At 51.2% G+C, this 23,452-nt stretch overlaps 1 long non-coding RNA gene across 1 annotated transcript in view; it reads left to right on the top strand.

Moving 5' to 3' along the window:
• Nucleotides 1–8,250: 8,250 nt before the first annotated feature.
• LOC308479934 overlaps nucleotides 8,251–23,452 on the top strand; it is a 47,225-nt gene continuing 32,023 nt past the window's right edge. The window contains exon 1 of the long non-coding RNA XR_013987904.1: nucleotides 8,251–8,348. This is a non-coding gene — a long non-coding RNA (uncharacterized lncRNA). The remainder of the gene's footprint in view (nucleotides 8,349–23,452) is intronic.

The following is a 23,452-nucleotide window of genomic DNA, read 5'->3' as shown; positions in this document are numbered from 1 at the left end:
ATGGAACCAAAGCAGCTATGCTTGAATTGGGCTTATAACGCACATTTCACTCTTCAATTTTTGGTTGAATACACTAATTTGAAATAAGCCCAATCACAGCTTTATTGTCTTCTTTTTGTGTAGATGGAAACCAAAAGACCTTTTTGCTTTGGTTGGGGTGATTCTGGTGCACACCCAAAAAACACCATGTGAATTGAAATAAGCCCAATCGAAGCTTATTCTTTTTCTTTCTATGCTATGGAAGTGGAAAGATGGTGTTTTGTTATTTTGGTCTCATTAAATACACTTTGCGATTTCTGAGTCAATGTGCATTAAAACCAAAGAACACGACTTTGAAATAAGCGAAATGCAAGATTCTTCTTTCTATGTAGATGGAACCGAAAATAACCTGTTTTGCTTTCTTTAGGCTTATTACACTTCACTTTGATATTTGTGGCTGAATGAACACTGAAAGAGCAATCCAAGCTTATTCCTCTTCTTTCTATACAGATCGAATCAAAACACCTATGTTTGATTTGTGCTGATAACAAATTTGCGATTTTTGGGTGCATGTGCATTCTAACCCCAAAAACACCAATTTGAAATAAGCCCAATCAGAGCGTTATCATCTTCTTTTTATGTGGATGGAAGCCAAAACACTTTTTGCTTTGGTTGGGGTGATTCTGGTGCACACCCAAAAAACACCATGCGAATTGAAATAAGCCCAATCAAAGCTTATTCTTCTTCTTTCCATGCAATGGAAGCAGAAAGATGGTGTTTTGTTATTTTGGTCTCATTAAATACATTTTGCGATTTCTGGGTGAATGTGCATTAAAACCAAAGAACACGACTTTGAAATAAGCGAAATCCAAGATTCTTCTTTCTATGGAGATGGAACCCAAAAGAACCTGTTTTGCTTTGTGTCAGAGCTGCTTCCAGATCCTAGCTCACAGAGGATCACGCTAGCCAGCGATCATTAAACAAAAGTCTTTATTGAGTTACAGTTTCCATTCTCAAGCTGCTGCGTGCAACTCTACGTCTCATGGTTAGATCGGCGAAGCTCCATCTGAGTCTCCGCCCCCTGTACACCAGTTTAAGATTCTAGCCTTACTCCACCTCTTCCGTCTCTCCTTTCTCCTCTGGGTCCTGCTACCCCCCGGGGTCCCTTCCTTCCTGGATTCTTCTGACGCTGACGTTGACCCCCCTGACTCCTCCCCGTCTTTTCGGCGGGCTTTGGGACCTGGCTCCCTATCCGGGCTGCCAACTGCACCGCCCTCCTGTACATTTGAACTTGGCGCGCACGCCCAGCCTTCAACCTTCCTCTCGACCGTTTCCTCGCTCCCCGATGGATGCGTGGCCAATCCTGACTCATGTCCTCCCACTGGCAGTGCGCCGCCTGATCCCGATGCCTGGGACTCCTCCCCCCTACTGCACTCTGGTGTGGACGCTGGTCCTGATTTCCAACTGCTTCTCTCTGAGTCCCCTCTGGCCCCTTCTTCCTGGGGTGTCCCCCTCGGCACCCCCCTTGCTCTGACCATGGGAGCCCCTTTCTGTGAATCTTCCGATTCGCTGGAAAGACTCAGAGACCTCGGACCGCTGTCATCGCTAACATTACCTTCGGACTCCTCCCCCTCGCTCTCTATTTCCTCCCTTTCCTGTGCCTCTGCTCCTGAACCCCTGACACTTTGTTTAGGCTTATTACACTTCGCTTTGTTATTTGTGGGTGAATGAACACCGAAAGTGCAACTGAAGCTTAGTTGTCCTCTTTCTATTGAGATGGAACCAAAGCACCTATGCTTGAATTGGGCTTGTAACGCACATTTCACTCTTCAATTTTTGGTTGAATGTGCATTCAAAACCCCAAAACACCAATTTGAAATAAGCCCAATCACAGCTTTATTGTCTTCTTTTTGTGTAGATGGAAACCAAAACACCTTTTTGCTTTGGTTGGGGTGATTCTGGTGCACACCCAAAAAACACCATGCGAATTGAAATAAGCCCAATCGAAGCTTCTTCTTCTTTCCATGCAATGGAAGCGGAAAGATGGTGTTTTGTTATTTTGGTCTCATTAAATACACTTTGCGATTTCTTGTCAAAGTGCTTTAAAACCAAATGTCAGAGTTGCTTCCAGATCCTAGCTCACAGAGGATCACGCTAGCCAGCGATCATTAAATAAAAGTCTTTATTGAGTTACAGTTTCCATTCTCAAGCTGCTGCGTGCAACCCTACGTCTAATGGTTAGATCGGCGAAGCCCCATCTGAGTCTCCGCCCCTTGTACACCAACTTAATATCCTAGCCTTGCTCCACCTTTTCCGCCTGACTGTTCTTCTCTGGGTCCCTCTGCCCCCCGGGGTCTCTTCCTTCCGGGATTCCTCTGACGCTGACGCTGACCCCCCTGACTCTTCTCCCTCCTTTCGGCGGGCTTTAGGACCTGGCTCCCTTTCCGGGCTGCCTACTGCGCCACCTTCCTGTGCATTTGAACTTGGCGCGCGCGCCCAACCTTCCACCTTCCGTCTGACCGTTTCTTCGCTCCCCGATGGAGGTGTGGCCACTCCTGACTCGTGCCCTCCCCCCTGTTGTGAGCTGCCAGCGCTTGATCCCTGGCGCCCTTCCTCTTCCCTGCTCTCTGGCGGTGACGCTGGTCCCGATTTCCAACTGCTCCCCTCTGAGTCCCCTCTGGCTCTATCTTCCTGGGGTGTCCCCCTAGGCTCCCCCCTTGCCCTGGCCACTGGTGCTCCTTTCTGTGAATCTTCTGATTCACTGGAAAGACTCGGAGATCTCGGGTCGTCGTCATCACTCATCTTTTCTTCTGCCTCCTCCCCCTCGCTCTCTGTTTCCTCCCTTGCCCTTGCCTCTGCTCCTGAACCCCTGACACCAAAGAACACGACTTTGAAGTAAGCGAAATCCAAGATGCCTCTTTCTATGTAGATGGAACTCAAAACAACCTGTTTTGCTTTCTTTAGGCTTATTACGCTTCGCTCTGTTATTTGTTGTTGAATGAACACCGAAAGTGCAATCCAAGCTTATTCGTCCTCCTTCTATTGAGGTGGAACGAAAAGACCTATGCTTGATTTGGGCTAAAATACATTTCCCTCTGCGATTTTTGGGTGAATGTGCATTCTAACCCCAAAAACACCAATTTGAAATAAGCCCAATCAGAGCTTTATCATCTTCTTTTTCTGTAGATGGGAGCCAAAACACCTTTTTGCTTTGGTTGGGGTGATTATCGTGCACACCCAAAAAACACCATGCGAATTGAAATAAGCCCAATCAAAGCTTATTCTTCTTCTTTCTATGCAATGGAAGCGGAAAGATGGTGTTTTGTTATTTTGGTCTCATTAAATACATTTTGCGATTTCTGGGTGAATGTGCATTAAAACCAAAGAACACGACTTTGAAATAAGCGAAATCCAAGATTCTTCTTTCTATGGAGATGGAACCCAAAAGAACCTGTTTTGCTTTGTTTAGGCTTATTACACTTCGCTTTGTTATTTGTGGGTGAATGAACACCCAAAGTGCAACTGAAGCTTAGTTGTCCTCTTTCTATTGAGATGGAACCAAAGCACCTATGCTTGAATTGGGCTTATAACGCACATTTCACTCTTCAATTTTTGGTTGAATACACCAATTTGAAATAAGCCCAATCACAGCTTTATTGTCTTCTTTTTGTGTAGATGGAAACCAAAACACCTTTTTGCTTTGGTTGGGGTGATTCTGGTGCACACCCAAAAAACACCATGCGAATTGAAATAAGCCCAATCGAAGCTTCTTCTTCTTTCCATGCAATGGAAGCGGAAAGATGGTGTTTTGTTATTTTGGTCTCATTAAATACACTTTGCGATTTCTTGTCAAAGTGCTTTAAAACCAAAGAACACGACTTTGAAGTAAGCGAAATCCAAGATGCCTCTTTCTATGTAGATGGAACTCAAAACAACCTGTTTTGCTTTCTTTAGGCTTATTACGCTTCGCTCTGTTATTTGTCGTTGAATGAACACCGAAAGTGCAATCCAAGCTTATTCGTCCTCCTTCTATTGAGGTGGAACGAAAAGACCTATGCTTGATTTGGGCTGAAATACATTTCCCTCTGCGATTTTTGGGTGAATGTGCATTCTAACCCCAAAAACACCAATTTGAAATAAGCCCAATCAGAGCTTTATCATCTTCTTTTTCTGTAGATGGGAGCCAAAACACCTTTTTGCTTTGGTTGGGGTGATTATCGTGCACACCCAAAAAACACCATGCGAATTGAAATAAGCCCAATCAAAGCTTATTCTTCTTCTTTCTATGCAATGGAAGCGGAAAGATGGTGTTTTGTTATTTTGGTCTCATTAAATACATTTTGCGATTTCTGGGTGAATGTGCATTAAAACCAAAGAACACGACTTTGAAATAAGCGAAATCCAAGATTCTTCTTTCTATGGAGATGGAACCCAAAAGAATCTGTTTTGCTTTGTTTAGGCTTATTACACTTCGCTTTGCTATTTGTGGGTGAATGAACACCGAAAGTGCAACTGAAGCTTAGTTGTCCTCTTTCTATTGAGATGGAACCAAAGCACCTATGCTTGAATTGGGCTTATAACGCACATTTCACTCTTCAATTTTTGGTTGAATACACCAATTTGAAATAAGCCCAATCACAGCTTTATTGTCTTCTTTTTGTGTAGATGGAAACCAAAACACCTTTTTGCTTTGGTTGGGGTGATTCTGGTGCACACCCAAAAAACACCATGTGAATTGAAATAAGCCCAATCGAAGCTTATTCTTTTTCTTTCTATGCTATGGAAGTGGAAAGATGGTGTTTTGTTATTTTGGTCTCATTAAATACACTTTGCGATTTCTGAGTCAATGTGCATTAAAACCAAAGAACACGACTTTGAAATAAGCGAAATGCAAGATTCTTCTTTCTATGTAGATGGAACCCAAAATAACCTGTTTTGCTTTCTTTAGGCTTCTTACACTTCATTTTGATATTTGTGGCTGAATGAACACTGAAAGAGCAATCCAAGCTTATTCCTCTTCTTTCTATACAGATCGAATCAAAACACCTATGTTTGATTTGTGCTGATAACAAATTTCCCTCTGCGATTTTTGGGTGCATGTGCATTCTAACCCCAAAAACACCAATTTGAAATAAGCCCAATCAGAGCGTTATCATCTTCTTTTTATGTAGATGGAAGCCAAAACACTTTTTGCTTTGGTTGGGGTGATTCTGGTGCACACCCAAAAAACACCATGCGAATTGAAATAAGCCCAATCAAAGCTTATTCTTCTTCTTTCCATGCAATGGAAGCGGAAAGATGGTGTTTTGTTATTTTGGTCTCATTAAATACATTTTGCGATTTCTGGGTGAATGTGCATTAAAACCAAAGAACACGACTTTGAAATAAGCGAAATCCAAGATTCTTCTTTCTATGGAGATGGAACCCAAAAGAACCTGTTTTGCTTTGTTTAGGCTTATTACACTTCGCTTTGTTATTTGTGGGTGAATGAACACCGAAAGTGCAACTGAAGCTTAGTTGTCCTCTTTCTATTGAGATGGAACCAAAGCACCTATGCTTGAATTGGGCTTATAACGCACATTTCACTCTTCAATTTTTGGTTGAATGTGCATTCAAAACCCCAAAACACCAATTTGAAATAAGCCCAATCACAGCTTTATTGTCTTCTTTTTGTGTAGATGGAAACCAAAACACCTTTTTGCTTTGGTTGGGGTGATTCTGGTGCACACCCAAAAAACACCATGCGAATTGAAATAAGCCCAATCGAAGCTTCTTCTTCTTTCCATGCAATGGAAGCGGAAAGATGGTGTTTTGTTATTTTGGTCTCATTAAATACACTTTGCGATTTCTTGTCAAAGTGCTTTAAAACCAAAGAACACGACTTTGAAGTAAGCGAAATCCAAGATGCCTCTTTCTATGTAGATGGAACTCAAAACAACCTGTTTTGCTTTCTTTAGGCTTATTACGCTTCGCTCTGTTATTTGTCGTTGAATGAACACCGAAAGTGCAATCCAAGCTTATTCGTCCTCCTTCTATTGAGGTGGAACGAAAAGACCTATGCTTGATTTGGGCTGAAATACATTTCCCTCTGCGATTTTTGGGTGAATGTGCATTCTAACCCCAAAAACACCAATTTGAAATAAGCCCAATCAGAGCTTTATCATCTTCTTTTTCTGTAGATGGGAGCCAAAACACGTTTTGCTTTGGTTGGGGTGATTATCGTGCACACCCAAAAAACACCATGCGAATTGAAATAAGCCCAATCAAAGCTTATTCTTCTTCTTTCTATGCAATGGAAGCGGAAAGATGGTGTTTTGTTATTTTGGTCTCATTAAATACATTTTGCGATTTCTGGGTGAATGTGCATTAAAACCAAAGAACACGACTTTGAAATAAGCGAAATCCAAGATTCTTCTTTCTATGGAGATGGAACCCAAAAGAACCTGTTTTGCTTTGTTTAGGCTTATTACACTTTGCTTTGCTATTTGTGGGTGAATGAACACCGAAAGTGCAACTGAAGCTTAGTTGTCCTCTTTCTATTGAGATGGAACCAAAGCACCTATGCTTGAATTGGGCTTATAACGCACATTTCACTCTTCAATTTTTGGTTGAATACACCAATTTGAAATAAGCCCAATCACAGCTTTATTGTCTTCTTTTTGTGTAGATGGAAACCAAAACACCTTTTTGCTTTGGTTGGGGTGATTCTGGTGCACACCCAAAAAACACCATGTGAATTGAAATAAGCCCAATCGAAGCTTATTCTTTTGCTTTCTATGCTATGGAAGTGGAAAGATGGTTGTCAGGGGTTCAGGAGCAGAGGCAAGGGCAAGGGAGGAAACAGAGAGCGAGGGAGAGGAGGCAGAAGAAAAGATGAGTGATGACGACGACCCGAGATCTCCGAGTCTTTCCAGTGAATCAGAAGATTCACAGAAAGGAGCACCAGTGGCCAGGGCAAGGGGGGAGCCTAGGGGGACACCCCAGGAAGATAGAGCCAGAGGGGACTCAGAGGGGAGCAGTTGGAAATCAGGACCAGCGTCACCGCCAGAGAGCAGGGAAGAGGAAGGGCGCCAGGGATCAAGCGCTGGCAGCTCACAACAGGGGGGAGGGCACGAGTCAGGAGTGGCCACACCTCCATCGGGGAGCGAAGAAACGGTCAGACGGAAGGTGGAAGGTTGGGCGCGCGTGCCAAGTTCAAATGCACAGGAAGGTGGCGCAGTAGGCAGCCCGGAAAGGGAGCCAGGTCCTAAAGCCCGCCGAAAGGAGGGAGAAGAGTCAGGGGGGTCAGCGTCAGCGTCAGAGGAATCCCGGAAGGAAGAGACCCCGGGGGGCAGAGGGACCCAGAGAAGAACAGTCAGGCGGAAAAGGTGGAGCAAGGCTAGGATATTAAGTTGGTGTACAAGGGGCGGAGACTCAGATGGAGCTTCGCCGATCTAACCATGAGACGTAGAGTTGCACGCAGCAGCTTGAGAATGGAAACTGTAACTCAATAAAGACTTTTATTTAATGATCGCTGGCTAGCGTGATCCTCTGTGAGCTAGGATCTGGAAGCAGCTCTGACAATGGTGTTTTGTTATTTTGGTCTCATTAAATACACTTTGCGATTTCTGAGTCAATGTGCATTAAAACCAAAGAACACGACTTTGAAATAAGCGAAATGCAAGATTCTTCTTTCTATGTAGATGGAACCCAAAATAACCTGTTTTGCTTTCTTTAGGCCTCTTACACTTCACTTTGATATTTGTGGCTGAATGAACACTGAAAGAGCAATCCAAGCTTATTCCTCTTCTTTCTATACAGATCGAATCAAAACACCTATGTTTGATTTGTGCTGATAACAAATTTCCCTCTGCGATTTTTGGGTGCATGTGCATTCTAACCCCAAAAACACCAATTTGAAATAAGCCCAATCAGAGCGTTATCATCTTCTTTTTATGTAGATGGAAGCCAAAACACTTTTTGCTTTGGTTGGGGTGATTCTGGTGCACACCCAAAAAACACCATGCGAATTGAAATAAGCCCAATCAAAGCTTATTCTTCTTCTTTCCATGCAATGGAAGCGGAAAGATGGTGTTTTGTTATTTTGGTCTCATTAAATACATTTTGCGATTTCTGGGTGAATGTGCATTAAAACCAAAGAACACGACTTTGAAATAAGCGAAATCCAAGATTCTTCTTTCTATGGAGATGGAACCCAAAAGAACCTGTTTTGCTTTGTTTAGGCTTATTACACTTCGCTTTGTTATTTGTGGGTGAATGAACACCGAAAGTGCAACTGAAGCTTAGTTGTCCTCTTTCTATTGAGATGGAACCAAAGCACCTATGCTTGAATTGGGCTTATAACGCACATTTCACTCTTCAATTTTTGGGTGCATGTGCATTCTAACCCCAAAAACACCAATTTGAAATAAGCCCAATCAGAGCGTTATCATCTTCTTTTTGTGTAGATGGAAACCAAAACACCTTTTTGCTTTGGTTGGGGTGATTCTGGTGCACACCCAAAAAACACCATGCGAATTGAAATAAGCCCAATCGAAGCTTCTTCTTCTTTCCATGCAATGGAAGCGGAAAGATGGTGTTTTGTTATTTTGGTCTCATTAAATACACTTTGCGATTTCTTGTTGTCAGAGCTGCTTCCAGATCCTAGCTCACAGAGGATCACGCTAGCCAGCGATCATTAAATAAAAGTCTTTATTGAGTTACAGTTTCCATTCTCAAGCTGCTGCGTGCAACTCTACGTCTCATGGTTAGATCGGCGAAGCTCCATCTGAGTCTCCGCCCCTTGTACACCAACTTAATATCCTAGCCTTGCTCCACCTTTTCCGCCTGACTGTTCTTCTCTGGGTCCCTCTGCCCCCCGGGGTCTCTTCCTTCCGGGATTCCTCTGACGCTGACGCTGACCCCCCTGACTCTTCTCCCTCCTTTCGGCGGGCTTTAGGACCTGGCTCCCTTTCCGGGCTGCCTACTGCGCCACCTTCCTGTGCATTTGAACTTGGCACGCGCGCCCAACCTTCCACCTTCCGTCTGACCGTTTCTTCGCTCCCCGATGGAGGTGTGGCCACTCCTGACTCGTGCCCTCCCCCCTGTTGTGAGCTGCCAGCGCTTGATCCCTGGCGCCCTTCCTCTTCCCTGCTCTCTGGCGGTGACGCTGGTCCTGATTTCCAACTGCTCCCCTCTGAGTCCCCTCTGGCTCTATCTTCCTGGGGTGTCCCCCTAGGCTCCCCCCTTGCCCTGGCCACTGGTGCTCCTTTCTGTGAATCTTCTGATTCACTGGAAAGACTCGGAGATCTCGGGTCGTCGTCATCACTCATCTTTTCTTCTGCCTCCTCTCCCTCGCTCTCTGTTTCCTCCCTTGCCCTTGCCTCTGCTCCTGAACCCCTGACATCCATCCCCCCCTCGAAGCCCCCTCTTCCCCCCTCCCCTCCTTCCGGTGCGGGATCTGGGTGCTGCCGTGTCAGGGGGACGAATGTCGGATACAGTTCGCTTCCCGTGGCGGGCCGCCATCCGAAGTCTTCCGGTTCTTCCTCCCTGCTCTCGTTGACGACGGTCACCTCCGCTTCCATCTCTGTGCCGCCGTGCTCGAAACCCGGGTCGTCCCCGAAAACGTCCATGTCCGTCTCTCCCTCGTTGCCTTCTGGAGACGTTGCTCGTCCTGGACCCTCCAGCCACCTTCTGCGGAACTGCTCCTCTGGTCGATCATCCCACCAATACGAGGGTTCTGAAGCAGATCCCGAGGGTGACCCCTCTGGGGAACGGGCGTCTCGTGTCGGTTCCTCGTCCGAGTCGAACCCCCGGAACGTGCTGGCTGAAAGCGTGGGCGTGAAAAGCCAGTCGTCGAAAAAGTCTGCTGGCATTGGCCTATGTGGGAAGAGGGCATGAAACTCTTCTTTGAGCAGAGGTTCGTCTAAAGCGTAGCCCGGCACCCAGCTGTTGGCACTGGCCGGGGTGCCCTCCTTGGCGAGAAGGTATTCTACCCCCTCTTCCCCCCATCTGGAGTCCAAAATCTCCGTGACTTCGTTGATGCGCTCCTCCTGTGCCACTCCCCCTTGCCCGGTTCTCTCTCGGAGCGGACCCGGTGCCGTTCCTGGTTCCTGAAACCTGTGAGGTGCCTTGTAGGGAGTGAGCACCGATCTGTGGAACACCGGATGCATTCTGGAACCCTCCGGAAGAGCCAGCCTGAAAGCCACCGGGTTGACCTGTTCTTCGACTTGGTAGGGCCCCAGTTGTTTATGCCCTAGTTTCTTCTTCGCCAACGACCTGGCCGGCACTGCGTGGGCTGCTAACCAGACCCAGTCTCCCACATGGATCTCTTCGCCAACCCTTCTGTGTTTGTCCGCTTGTACCTTGTATGCGTGTTTAGCCAGCTCCAGGTGCCGCCGCAGCTGATCGTGGACCTCCTGCAACTCCGACGCGAACGCATCTGCTGTCTGCGGCTCCCCCTCCCCCATTCTTTCCAGTCCCGGGAAGGTTCTAGGGTGCCTCCCGTTGTTGGCGAAGAACGGCGTGACCCCCGTGGACACGTGCTTCGTGTTGTTGTAGGCGAACTCGGCGAGAGGCAGGTAATCCACCCACGTCGCAGGCTGTTGATTCGCATAACATCTCAGGTACTGCTGCATGATGGCATTGACCCGCTCCGCTTGCCCGTTGGTCTGCGGGTGTCTAGCCGACGCCAGGTTGATCTTGACGTTCAGGAAGCCCATCAGCCTCTGCCAGAAGTTTGAGATGAACTGTCGCCCTCGGTCGGACAGAATAGACCGCGGCAGACCGTGAACCTTGAACACGTGGTCTATGAACAGTTTGGCGGTTTGTTCCGCCGTGGCCACCTTCGCACACGGAATGAAATGTGCCATCTTGGAGAACAAATCCACCACCACCAGCACAGCCGTCTTGCCCCTCGAGCTGGGCAGATCCGTGACAAAGTCCAGGGCCACTCTCTCCCATGGCTCGAACGGAGTTTGCAGCGGTTCCAGCAGTCCGGCCGGCGGTCTGTGCACTGGTTCGGACCTCTGGCAGGTGTCACACCTCGCCACGTAGTCCGCGACTTCCCCTCTCATTCCGGGCCACCAGAAGTCTCTGGCTACTAATTCCACCGTCTTCTCCTTGCCAAAATGCCCGGCAGTGGGCGCGTCGTGCAGCTGCTGCAGTACCTTGGCGCGAAGTTCGTCTCCCGGCACGTAGATGGCCCCTTTACGGATGAGCAAACCATCTCGCAGCTGGAACTCGTCGGTCGCTGCCGTGCCCCTGTGCACCTCTGCCATCTTTGCTTGCGCGAAGGAGTCATCCTGCAACGCTCGTCGCACCGCATCCAGGTCAACTGTTGCCGCCGCGCACGCCCACACTGTCGGTGCGAAGATGTGCATGGCGGCCGCTGGCGTTGCCTCCTCCAGATACTGTGGCTTACGGGAGAGAGCATCCGCCATGATGTTGGTGTCCCCCGGGACATACTCTATTCGGAAGTCGAAATTCGCAAAGAACTCAGCCCAACGTATCTGCCTCTGGTTCAGGAACTGTGCCGTGCGCCAGTGCTCTAGATTCTTGTGGTCCGTGCAGACCTGCACCGTGTGCTTGGCGCCGATCAGGAAGTGCCTCCACGCTTTGAACGCTGCATGAATGGCCAGCAACTCCCTGTCCCAGATGGTGTAGTTCTGTTCGGACTTGCTGAGCTTCCTTGAGTAAAACGCTCCCGGCCTCCAAACCCCCTGCGGGTCTTTCTGCAGCAGGACTGCTCCCACGGCTCTGTCCGAAGCGTCTGTCTCCACCCTCATCGGCCTGCTGGGGTTGACATGAAGCAGCTGCTCTTCTGACGCGAAGAGACGCTTGAGTGCCTGAAAGGACTGCTCCGCCTGCTCTGTCCAGATGAACTTCTTTTTCTTGGAGCTGAGCGTGTCCGTGATGGCCGCTGTCTGCATCGCAAAGCCTTTGATAAACTTGCGATAGAAGTTCGTGAAGCCGACAAACCGTTGGACCTCCTTCCGGTTGCGTGGGCTTTTCCAATCCAACACTGCTCGGACCTTGGCGCTGTCCATGGCGAGCCCTTTATCAGACAACTTGTAGCCCAGGAAATCCACCTCCGTCACGTCGAATTGGCACTTCTCCAGCTTGGCGTAAAGCCTATGTTGCTGTAGCCTGCTCAGCACTTCCTTGACGTGTCTGTCATGCTCCTGCTGCGATTCCGAAAAGATCAGGATGTCATCCAAGAAACAGACGCACGTCTTGTAGAGGAGCCCCGCCAACACGTGATGCATGAAAGCTTGAAAAACGTGGGAGCCATTTTGCAATCCAAAAGGCATAACTCTATATTCGTAGGTGCCCAGGGGCGTGAACATGGCTGTCTTCCACTCATCTCCCTCCCGCATGCGAATGAGGTTGTATGCCCCTCGCAGGTCCAACTTGGTGAACACTCTGCCCTTCCGTACCTTTGCGAGGAGGTCGTCGATTCGGGGCATGGGGAAGTCCGATGGCTTGGTCACACTGTTCAAGATGCGAAAGTCCACTACAAGTCTTTTTTGGGGCGTGTCCCGCTTCTTAACAAAGAATACCGGACTGCCCCCCGCTGCCTTGGACTCTCGGATGAAACCGCGCTCCAAATTATGATCTATGAACTCTTTGAGTTCCTGCAGTTCGTCCTCAGACATGGAATACAGCTTCCCTTTGGGCAGCGCCGCCCCCGGCAGCAGGTCAATTTTGCAGTCATATGGTCTGTGGGGGGGTAGCCTGTCTGCCTCTTTCTCGCAGAAAACCTCCAAAAATTCTGCGTACTTGTGGGGAACCGCTTGCAGCGTGCCTAGCTGCAGCTGTGACTCCTCTTCCCCTCCTTCCTGCCTGGGCACGATGCAGTGTTCAGCGCAAAAGGAAGAGCCGAAGGTCAGCTGCCTCTGGTACCAAGCCAGCGTCGGGCTGTGCTTGTCCAGCCAACTCATGCCCAATACAATGGGCGTGTCCGATAGTTGAGTGACATTGAAGCTGATGATTTTCCTGTGATTCCCAAGTCGCATCACCATTGGTGGCGTCTGCTTCACCACTTGCCCCCCTAGCAGCTCCCTGCCATCCACCGTGACAACCTGCAGGGGCAGCGTGGCAGGCAGCAACTGTATAGCGTGCCGGTCGACAAAGTCCTGCCCTATAAAGTCCGCATTGCTTCCGGAGTCAATGGTGATTGGCACGTCCATGGTGATTCCATTGGGCAGCTGGAGCGACGCGGTGAGCTTCACTACCGGTTTGGGCGGGAGGGGGTCCATGGGCTGTAAAATCTCTGGGGACTGCTTCACTGACACGTCTGGTTGGGCCCCAGTGCCTCTTCCTCCAACCAGACTCCTTCGTTTCCCTGCTGTGGTTGTCCTTGCTGCGTTGCTGCAGTTACCATTGCTGAGGCTGCAGTGTGCTTGTGGAGCCTCTGGGGACACTCTTTCGCCATATGCTGTGGATCATCGCAGATGTAACACTTCCTGTTCCCTCTAGGAGGCTTCGCTTTCACTGCTGCCGGTGCTAGGGCTCTGGCTGCTGACTGAGCCCTTGCACCTCCAACCTCCATAGGTTCCGCTCCTCCTCCTGGCGGAGGCGTGGATTGCGCACGCGCTGCTTCTCTGGGAAGGAAGGAGGAGCCCCTGGCTGGTTCGCGCCCTCCACGCCCTTCGTCCCTGCTCCACGGACGTCCTTCCAGCCGCACCCCCACCGCCAGCGCCCTCTGAACGATCTCCTGCGTGGTCCGGGGTCTCTCCCCCCTCGCAATTTCATCTTTAACCGAGCCGTGCAATCCCTCCCAAAACAGGTCTCTTACAGGAGCCGAATCTCTGTCCCATTCCAGGGCACTGACCAAAGCGAAAAAGCGGGCATGGTACTGCCTTACGCTGGCCCTCCCTTGCTTCAGTCCATGTATCTCCTGCCGAGCAAGATCCACGTCAATGCTTGATAAAAAGCACCCATCCATCGCTTTAATAAAGGCATCCGCATTTTGGAGCGCCGGATCCTTATCTCTCCACAAATTGCGCAGCCATGCTTTAGCATCTCCATGCAAATGGGACATGATGAATCCCACTTTCTCTTGCTCATCTCTAAAGTCTTTGTTCAGCAGTTGCAGTGCACACATTACATCTGCTCTAAAGTTGGGGTACTGTTGCAAATTCCCATCGAAGTGAGAGACCAGACCGCCTGTTCGTCTCCCCAACCCAATCCCCTCCGGTTTGGGTGTCAGTTGCCCTTGCTTCGTAAGCACTTCCAACCTGACCTGGAGATCCCTGTAGGCGGCAGCTGCGTCCTCCTCTCTCTTCCTGGATGCAAGAGCCTCGGCATTCAGTCGTGTCACTGCTTCTCTGAGTTCCACTATCTGCTGTTCGGCCGTCATGTTGTCTGCCGTTCGTGAGCTCGCTAGTAGGCACCCGCTTTCTCTCCTCTCCGCGAGGACGTAGATGCCCACAATCTGAGATGGAGCTTACTGTCAGAGCTGCTTCCAGATCCTAGCTCACAGAGGATCACGCTAGCCAGCGATCATTAAATAAAAGTCTTTATTGAGTTACAGTTTCCATTCTCAAGCTGCTGCGTGCAACTCTACGTCTCATGGTTAGATCGGCGAAGCTCCATCTGAGTCTCCGCCCCTTGTACACCAACTTAATATCCTAGCCTTGCTCCACCTTTTCCGCCTGACTGTTCTTCTCTGGGTCCCTCTGCCCCCCGGGGTCTCTTCCTTCCGGGATTCCTCTGACGCTGACGCTGACCCCCCTGACTCTTCTCCCTCCTTTCGGCGGGCTTTAGGACCTGGCTCCCTTTCCGGGCTGCCTACTGCGCCACCTTCCTGTGCATTTGAACTTGGCACGCGCGCCCAACCTTCCACCTTCCGTCTGACCGTTTCTTCGCTCCCCGATGGAGGTGTGGCCACTCCTGACTCGTGCCCTCCCCCCTGTTGTGAGCTGCCAGCGCTTGATCCCTGGCGCCCTTCCTCTTCCCTGCTCTCTGGCGGTGACGCTGGTCCTGATTTCCAACTGCTCCCCTCTGAGTCCCCTCTGGCTCTATCTTCCTGGGGTGTCCCCCTAGGCTCCCCCCTTGCCCTGGCCACTGGTGCTCCTTTCTGTGAATCTTCTGATTCACTGGAAAGACTCGGAGATCTCGGGTCGTCGTCATCACTCATCTTTTCTTCTGCCTCCTCTCCCTCGCTCTCTGTTTCCTCCCTTGCCCTTGCCTCTGCTCCTGAACCCCTGACACTTGTCAAAGTGCTTTAAAACCAAAGAACACGACTTTGAAGTAAGCGAAATCCAAGATGCCTCTTTCTATGTAGATGGAACTCAAAACAACCTGTTTTGCTTTGTTTAGGCTTATTACGCTTCGCTCTGTTATTTGTCGTTGAATGAACACCGAAAGTGCAATCCAAGCTTATTCGTCCTCCTTCTATTGAGGTGGAACGAAAAGACCTATGCTTGATTTGGGCTGAAATACATTTCCCTCTGCGATTTTTGGGTGAATGTGCATTCTAACCCCAAAAACACCAATTTGAAATAAGCCCAATCAGAGCTTTATCATCTTCTTTTTCTGTAGATGGGAGCCAAAACACCTTTTTGCTTTGGTTGGGGTGATTCTGGTGCACACCCAAAAAACACCATGTGAATTGAAATAAGCCCAATCGAAGCTTATTCTTTTTCTTTCTATGCTATGGAAGTGGAAAGATGGTGTTTTGTTATTTTGGTCTCATTAAATACACTTTGCGATTTCTGAGTCAATGTGCATTAAAACCAAAGAACACGACTTTGAAATAAGCGAAATGCAAGATTCTTCTTTCTATGTAGATGGAACCCAAAATAACCTGTTTTGCTTTGTTTAGGCTTATTACACTTCCCTTTGATATTTGTGGATGAATGAACACTGAAAGAGCAATCCAAGCTTATTCCTCCTCTTTCTATACAGATCGAATTAAAACACCTATGTTTGATTTGTGCTGATAACAAATTTCCCTCTGCGATTTTTGGGTGCATGTGCATTCTAACCCCAAAAACACCAATTTGAAATAAGCCCAATCAGAGCGTTATCATCTTCTTTTTATGTAGATGCATGCTGTCATGGGCTCAGGGGCTGAGCCACAGCGGAAGGAGGAGATGGAGAGCGAAGGGGAACAATCTGAGGGGAGCTCAGGAGGGTATGCCAGTGATCAGAGAGATTCCATGAGTCTCTCCAGCGAATCAGAGGATTCCCAGAAGGGGGCCCCCAGAGGCAGGGCAAGGGGGGCCAGTGGGGAGTCTCCAAGCGGCAGCTGGAAATCAGGGGTAGCTTCCCCACCAGAGCGTAGCGGGGGGGAAGAATCCCAAGGATTAAAACAAGAGCCTCCTGCAGGAGGAGAGAGTGAGGCTGGACTGACCACGCCTCCGTCAGAGAGCGGGGGGGCGGAGGGAAGAGCAGGTCCGGCCAGCCTCCCTGAAGGAGAAAGCAGTGAGGGGAGCAGTGTAGCCGTTAGGAGGAAAGTAGGCGGCTGGGCGCGCGCGCCAAGTTCAAATGTGGAGGCGCGCGGGCCAGCAGAAAACCCGGATTGGGAGCCAGGTCCTAAAGCCCGCCGGAAGGGTGGGGAGTAGTCAGAAGAATCCGCCTCCGAAGAAAGTAGGAAGGAGGTAACCCCAGAGGACAGGAGGACCCGGAGGAGAAAGGAGCAGAAGGAGGAGAGGAAGAGGTGGATCAAAGCTCGGGTCTTGAACTGGTGTAGGGGAGGGGAGGAGTCAGACGGAGCTTCGCCGGTCTAAGGACTCAGACGTAGCGCTGCGCGCCACGGATGTCAAACCAACAATGAACCACAATAAAGACTTTTGTTTATAAAGAGCAACTGGCGTTGGTCCTCTGTGAGCTAGGACCTGAGGCAGCACTGACAGTAAGCTCCGTCTCCACTAAAAGTTAACCCTCGCAGCGCGAGTTGGCGCAGCGAGGGGCAAAACTTGGTGTTTTGCGAGCTCACGAAGAGAGACAAAGATGACTTCAGAAGGGAAGATGGAACAGCTGGAAAAAGCAGTTGAGGCGCTTTACGCAGAACTGGCTGTTTCCAGGAAGAGAGAGGAGGAAGCAGCGAAGTTCTGCGAGGATCTGCAGACCAGGTGGGAAAGATTGGGCAAGGAGGGGCTGCCGGGACCCAGATCAACAGAGGGAATTGGCCTCGGAAAGAGGGGGGGGCAGCCTAGTAGCCCACTTTGACGGAGACCTGCAGCAGTATCCTAACTTCAGAGCAGATGTAGTTTTTGCGCTCAGGCTTCTTCGGAAGGACTTTAGAGATGAGGAGGAGAAAGTAGGATTTATCATAACGCACTGGCATGGAGAAGCAAGATCCTGGCTGCGCAATTTGTGGCGCGACAATGATCCAGCCCTCCAGAATGCGGACGCCTTTATAAAGGCTATGGACGCTTGTTTCCAATCAACCACTGATGTGGACGTGGCTAGAAAGGAGATGCACGGTTTGCGGCAGGGGAAGGCAACAGTAAGAGAATACCATGCCCGGTTTTTTGCGTTGGTAAATACGCTGCGCTGGGAAAAGGACTCTGTGGTTGTAAGAGATCTCTTCTGGGAGGGGCTAAACGCTTCCGTGAAAGATGAGCTGGCCAGGGGCGATAGACCTAGCACCACTGCAGAAGTGGTCCAGAGAGCACTCACAATAGGAGTGAGAATGGAGGAACGCCCATGGAACAGAGATGAGGGTCGCTTAGCACGCACACCGGCCAAAGCACCTCCTTTCATGCCCAGGGAGAGTGGACGCGCCCACTCCACGCCTCCTTTGGGGGAGGGAGTAGAACCAATGGAGTTGGGTGTTGCTAAGGCTCAGACAGCGGCCAGAGCCCTAACGCCAGGAGCAGTCAAGCCGAAAAATCCTAGAGGGAACAGGAAGTGTTTCTTGTGCGACAGTGCACAACACATGGTCAAAGAGTGTCCCCAGAGGATCCAGAAGCACACTGCAGCCTCCGCAATTATTAAAGGGGGAATTCAGCAGGAGGGGGAGCAGCAGGGAAACGACCAAGCCTGGTTGGAAGCAGAGGCACTGGGGCCCAGCCAGGCAAGGTTTTGAAGCAGTCCCCAGAGATTCTGAAGCCCAAAGACCCCCTCCCGCCCAAACCAGTGGTGCAGCTCACTGCATCACTTCAACTGCCCAATGGATTCATCTTGGAGGTTCCTATTACCATCGATTCTGGCAGCAATGCAGACTTTGTGGGGGTGGAATTTGTCAAGCAGCACAGCATAGCACTCCTACCTGCCACGATGCCCCTGAACATCGTCACAGTCGATGGCAGGAAGCTGCTGGGGGGGCAAGTGGTACAGCAGACACCATCTATGGTGATGCAAATTGGGAATCACCGCGAAGTCATCAGTTTCAATGTCACCCACCTGTCCGAGACGCCCATAGTGTTGGGCATGAGTTGGCTGGATAGGCACAGCCCAGCGCTAGCCTGGTACCAGAGGCAACTGACCTTCTGCTCCTCTTACTGCGCGGAACATTGCATCCAGACCAGTCAGGAAGAGGAGGGAAAGGAGGATGCACAACAGCTACATCTCGGCATGGTGCAGGCGGTACCCAACAAGTACAAGGAGTTTTTGGACGTTTTCTGCGAGAAAGAAGCTGACAAGCTACCTCCTCATCGGCCCTACGACTGCACGATTGACCTCCTACCGGGAGCGAAGCTACCAACGGGGAAGCTGTATTCCATGTCTGAGGACGAAATGCAAGAACTCAAGGAGTTCATAGAGCTCAATTTGAAGCGGGGATTCATCCAAGAATCCAAATCAGTAGGGGGCAGTCCCGTGTTCTTCGTGAAGAAAAAAGACACGCCCCAACGGAGACTTGTGGTGGATTTCAGAATTTTAAACTCGAGGACAAAGCCCACTGCATTCCCCATGCCCAAGATAGACGATCTGCTAACGACGGTGAGGAAGGGGAGAATCTTCACCAAGCTGGATCTGCGAGGCGCATACAATCTGATACGCATGCGAGAGGGCGATGAGTGGAAGACGGCCATGTTTACACCTTTAGGCACCTATGAATACAAAGTCATGCCTTTCGGATTACAAAATGGCTCTCACACTTTCCAAAAATTTATGCACCACGTGTTGGCGGGGCTCCTCTACAAGAAGTGCGTCTGCTTCCTAGACGACATCCTGATCTTCTCGGAATCGCAGGGAGCTCACGAGGAGGACGTCAGGGAGGTCCTGCAGAGACTACGGGAGCACAAGCTCTACGCCAAGCTGGAAAAGTGCCAGTTCGACGTGACGGAAGTGGATTTCCTGGGATACAAGCTGTCGGACAAGGGACTCGCCATGGACAGCGCCAAAGTCCGCTCGGTGCTGGACTGGAAGAGCCCACGCAACAGGAAGGAAGTCCAGAAGTTCGTCGGCTTCGCCAATTTCTACCGCAAATTCATCAAGGGGTTTGCGAAGGAGACGGCGGCTATCACGGACACCCTCAGCTCCAAGAAGAAGAAGTTCATCTGGACGGAACAGGCGGAGCAGTCTTTTCAGAGGCTCAAGCGTCTTTTCGCGTCCGAGGAACAGCTGCTGCACGTCAACCCCGGCAACCCGCTGAGGATTGAGACTGACGCATCAGACAGAGCGGTGGGGGCGGTCCTGTTGCAGCAAGATCCGCAAGGGAACTGGAGACCCTGCGCATTTTACTCCAGGAAGCTCAGCAAGTCGGAGCAGAACTACACAATCTGGGACAGGGAGTTGCTGGCCATTCATGCAGCCTTCAAAGCGTGGCGGCATTTCCTCGTAGGAGCCCGACACACCGTGCAAGTTCGCACAGACCATAAAAACCTGGAGTACTGGCGCACGGCGAGGTTCCTGAACCAGAGACACATCCGTTGGGCGGAGTTCTTTGCGGATTTCGACTTCAGGATAGAGTACATCCCGGGAGACAACAACGTCATGGCGGATGCACTTTCCAGGAAACCGCAGTATCTGGAGGAAGCGGCGCCGGCGGCAGCTAAACACATTTTCACACCGGCAGTGTGGACGTGCTCTGCAGCCACCGTCAACCTGGACGCGGTACGTCGAGCGCTACAGACGGATCCATTCGCGCAATCCAAGATGGAGGAGGTGCGACGGGGCACAGCGAAGGACGGCGAGTTCCAGATACGTGACGGACTGCTCACCCGCAAAGGGGCGCTCTACGTGCCGGGAGATGACCTCCGCGTGAAAGTCCTGCAGCAGTTGCACGACGCGCCCAGTGCTGGACATTTTGGCAAGGACAAGACGGCGGAATTGGTGGCCAGAGACTTTTGGTGGCCCCAGATGCGAGGGGAGGTCGCAGATTACGTCGCCAGGTGTGACACGTGCCAAAGAGCCAAACCAGTGCACAGGAAACCGGCGGGACTGCTGGAACCGCTACAGACGCCGTTCGAACCATGGGAGCAGGTGGCCCTGGACTTTGTCACGGATCTGCCCAGCTCGCGAGGCAAGACAGCGGTTCTAGTGGTCGTAGACCTGTTCACCAAGATGGCGCACTTCATCCCATGCGCGAAGGTAGCCACGGCGGAACAAACTGCCAAGCTGTTCATAGACCACGTATTCAGGGTTCACGGCTTGCCACGGTCCATCCTGTCTGACAGGGGGCGCCAGTTCATCTCGAGTTTCTGGCAGAAGCTCCTGGGCATCCTGAACGTCAAGATCAACTTAGCGTCGGCGCAACACCCGCAGACCAACGGGCAGGCGGAGAGGGTCAACGCCATCATGCAGCAGTATCTACGATGCTACGCGAATCAACAGCCCTCGACCTGGGTGGACTACCTGCCGCTGGCCGAGTTTGCCTACAACAACACGAAGCACGGGTCCACAGGGGTGACACCGTTCTTCGCCAACAATGGGCGGCATCCCAGAACCTTCCCGGGGTTTGAGAAGACGGGGGAGGGGGAGTCACGAGGGGGAGCTGAGCACTTGGCAGCAGAGTTACAAGAGGTCCATGAGCAGCTCAGGAGGCACTTGGAACTAGCCAAACACGCCTACAAAGTGCAGGCAGACAAGCACAGGAGGGTAGGGGAAGACATCCAGGTGGGGGACTGGGTATGGCTAGCGGCCCAGGCAGTGCCGGCCAAATCGTTAGCCAAGCAGAAGCTAGGACACAAGCAGTTGGGGCCTTACCAAGTGGAGGCACAAATCAATCCAGTAGCCTTCAGGTGGGCGCTTCCGGAGGGTTCCAGGATGCACCCGGTCTTTCATAGGTCGGTGCTCACACCCTACAAGGCACCACACAGGTTTCAGGCACAAGGGTCAGCACCAGCCCCAAGCAGAAAATCACCTGCAGGGGGGGAGTCACAGAGGGTGACACCAATCAACGAGGTCACGGAGATTTTGGACTCGAGATGGGGGGAAGAGGGAGTAGAATATTTCCTCGCCAGGGAGGGTACCCCGGCTAGCGCCAACAGATGGGTACCGGACTATGCCCTGGAAGAGTGCTATCTCAAGGACGAGTTTCATGCACTCTTCCCCCAAAAACCCATGCCAGCAGATTTTTTCGACGACTGGCTTTTCACACCCACACTTTCGGCCAGCACGTTCCAGGGGTTCTCATCAGACGAGGAGGCGGAGCCGGGATGGAGCACACCAAGGGGATCTTGTTCGGGGGTCGACACAGACCGCTCCTATTGGTGGGACGATCAACCGGAGGAGCAATGGAGGCGGAAATGGTTGAGGGGACCTTGGCACGCAGAGTCACCCGAGGTATCGGAGGGTGGGACAAACATGGACGAGTGGGGTGAGGAACAGGGGTTTGAGCACGAATGCAAAGAGATGGAAGCGGAGGAGATAGACGTCGATGAACACAGTACGGACTGGCTGGAGCCAGCGGGAGGGCTGCACGACAGGGGCACTGAACAGTATCCAGCTCTCGCCCCCGAAGCACTGGAGCGCCCGGAACCCACGCCCGGAGAGGGGGAGGGGGGAAGGGGGGGCTTCGAGGGGGGGATGGATGTCATGGGCTCAGGGGCTGAGCCACAGGGGAAGGAGGAGATGGAGAGCGAAGGGGAACAATCTGAGGGGAGCTCAGGAGGGTATGCCAGTGATCAGAGAGATTCCATGAGTCTCTCCAGCGAATCAGAGGATTCCCAGAAGGGGGCCCCCAGAGGCAGGGCAAGGGGGGCCAGTGGGGAGTCTCCAAGCGGCAGCTGGAAATCAGGGGTAGCTTCCCCACCAGAGCGTAGCGGGGGGGAAGAATCCCAAGGATTAAAACAAGAGCCTCCTGCAGGAGGAGAGAGTGAGGCTGGACTGACCACTCCTCCGTCAGAGAGCGGGGGGGCGGAGGGAAGAGCAGGTCCGGCCAGCCTCCCTGAAGGAGAAAGCAGTGAGGGGAGCAGTGTAGCCGTTATGAGGAAAGTAGGCGGCTGGGCGCGCGCGCCAAGTTCAAATGTGGAGGCGCGCGGGCCAGCAGAAAACCCGGATTGGGAGCCAGGTCCTAAAGCCCGCCGGAAGGGTGGGGAGGAGTCAGAAGAATCTGCCTCCGAAGAAAGTAGGAAGGAGGTAACCCCAGAGGACAGGAGTACCCGGAGGAGAAAGGAGCAGAAGGAGGAGAGGAAGAGGTGGAGCAAAGCTCGGGTCTTGAACTGGTGTAGGGGAGGGGAGGAGTCAGACGGAGCTTCGCCGGTCTAAGGACTCAGACGTAGCGCTGCGCGCCACGGATGTCAAACCAACAATGAACCACAATAAAGACTTTTGTTTATAAAGAGCAACTGGCGTTGGTCCTCTGTGAGCTAGGACCTGAGGCAGCGCTGACACATGCCAAAACACTTTTTGCTTTTGTTGGGGTGATTCTGGTGCACACCCAAAAAACACCATGCGAATTGAAATAAGCCCAATCAAAGCTTATTCTTCTTCTTTCCATGCAATGGAAGCGGAAAGATGGTGATTTGTTATTTTGGTCTCATTAAATACACTTTGCGATTTCTGGGTCAAAGTGCATTAAAACAAAAGAACACGACTTTGAAATAAGCGAGATCCAAGATGCCTCTTTCTATGTAGATGGAACTCAAAACAACCTGTTTTGCTTTGTTTAGGCTTATTACACTTCGCTCTGTTATCTGTGGGTGAATGAACACCGAAAGTGCAATCCAAGCTTATTCGTCCTTGTCAGGGGTTCAGGGACAGAGGCACAGGGTAGGCAGGAGATGGAGAGCGATGGGGATGAATCCCAGGACAGCGAGGAAGAGGATGACAATGACTCTAGAGATTCCATGAGTCTTTCCAGCGAATCAGAGGATTCCCAGAAGGGGACGCCGGTGGTCAAGGCCAGGGGAGCCCCAGGGGGGACTTGTCAGGAGCAGGGGGCCAGCGGGGGATCCCAAAGTGGCAGCTGGGCGTCAGGACCAGCCTCCCCGCCAGAGTGCAGCGAAGGGGGTGGAGGTTCCAGTGTATCAGGGGAGGCGGCTCCGGCAGTAGAGAAAGGAGGGAGGTCGGAGCAAGCCACCCTCCCGGAAGGGGAGGGGAGTAGTGAAGGGAGTAGCGTAGCTGTCAAAAGGAAAGTTAGAGGTTGGGGGCGCGC

This window comes from Podarcis pityusensis, assembly GCF_964106645.2.
Source record: "Podarcis pityusensis genome assembly, chromosome: 6".
NCBI classification, from domain to species: Eukaryota; Metazoa; Chordata; class Lepidosauria; order Squamata; family Lacertidae; genus Podarcis; species Podarcis pityusensis.
This window is presented reverse-complemented; position numbering and strand designations above follow the sequence as displayed.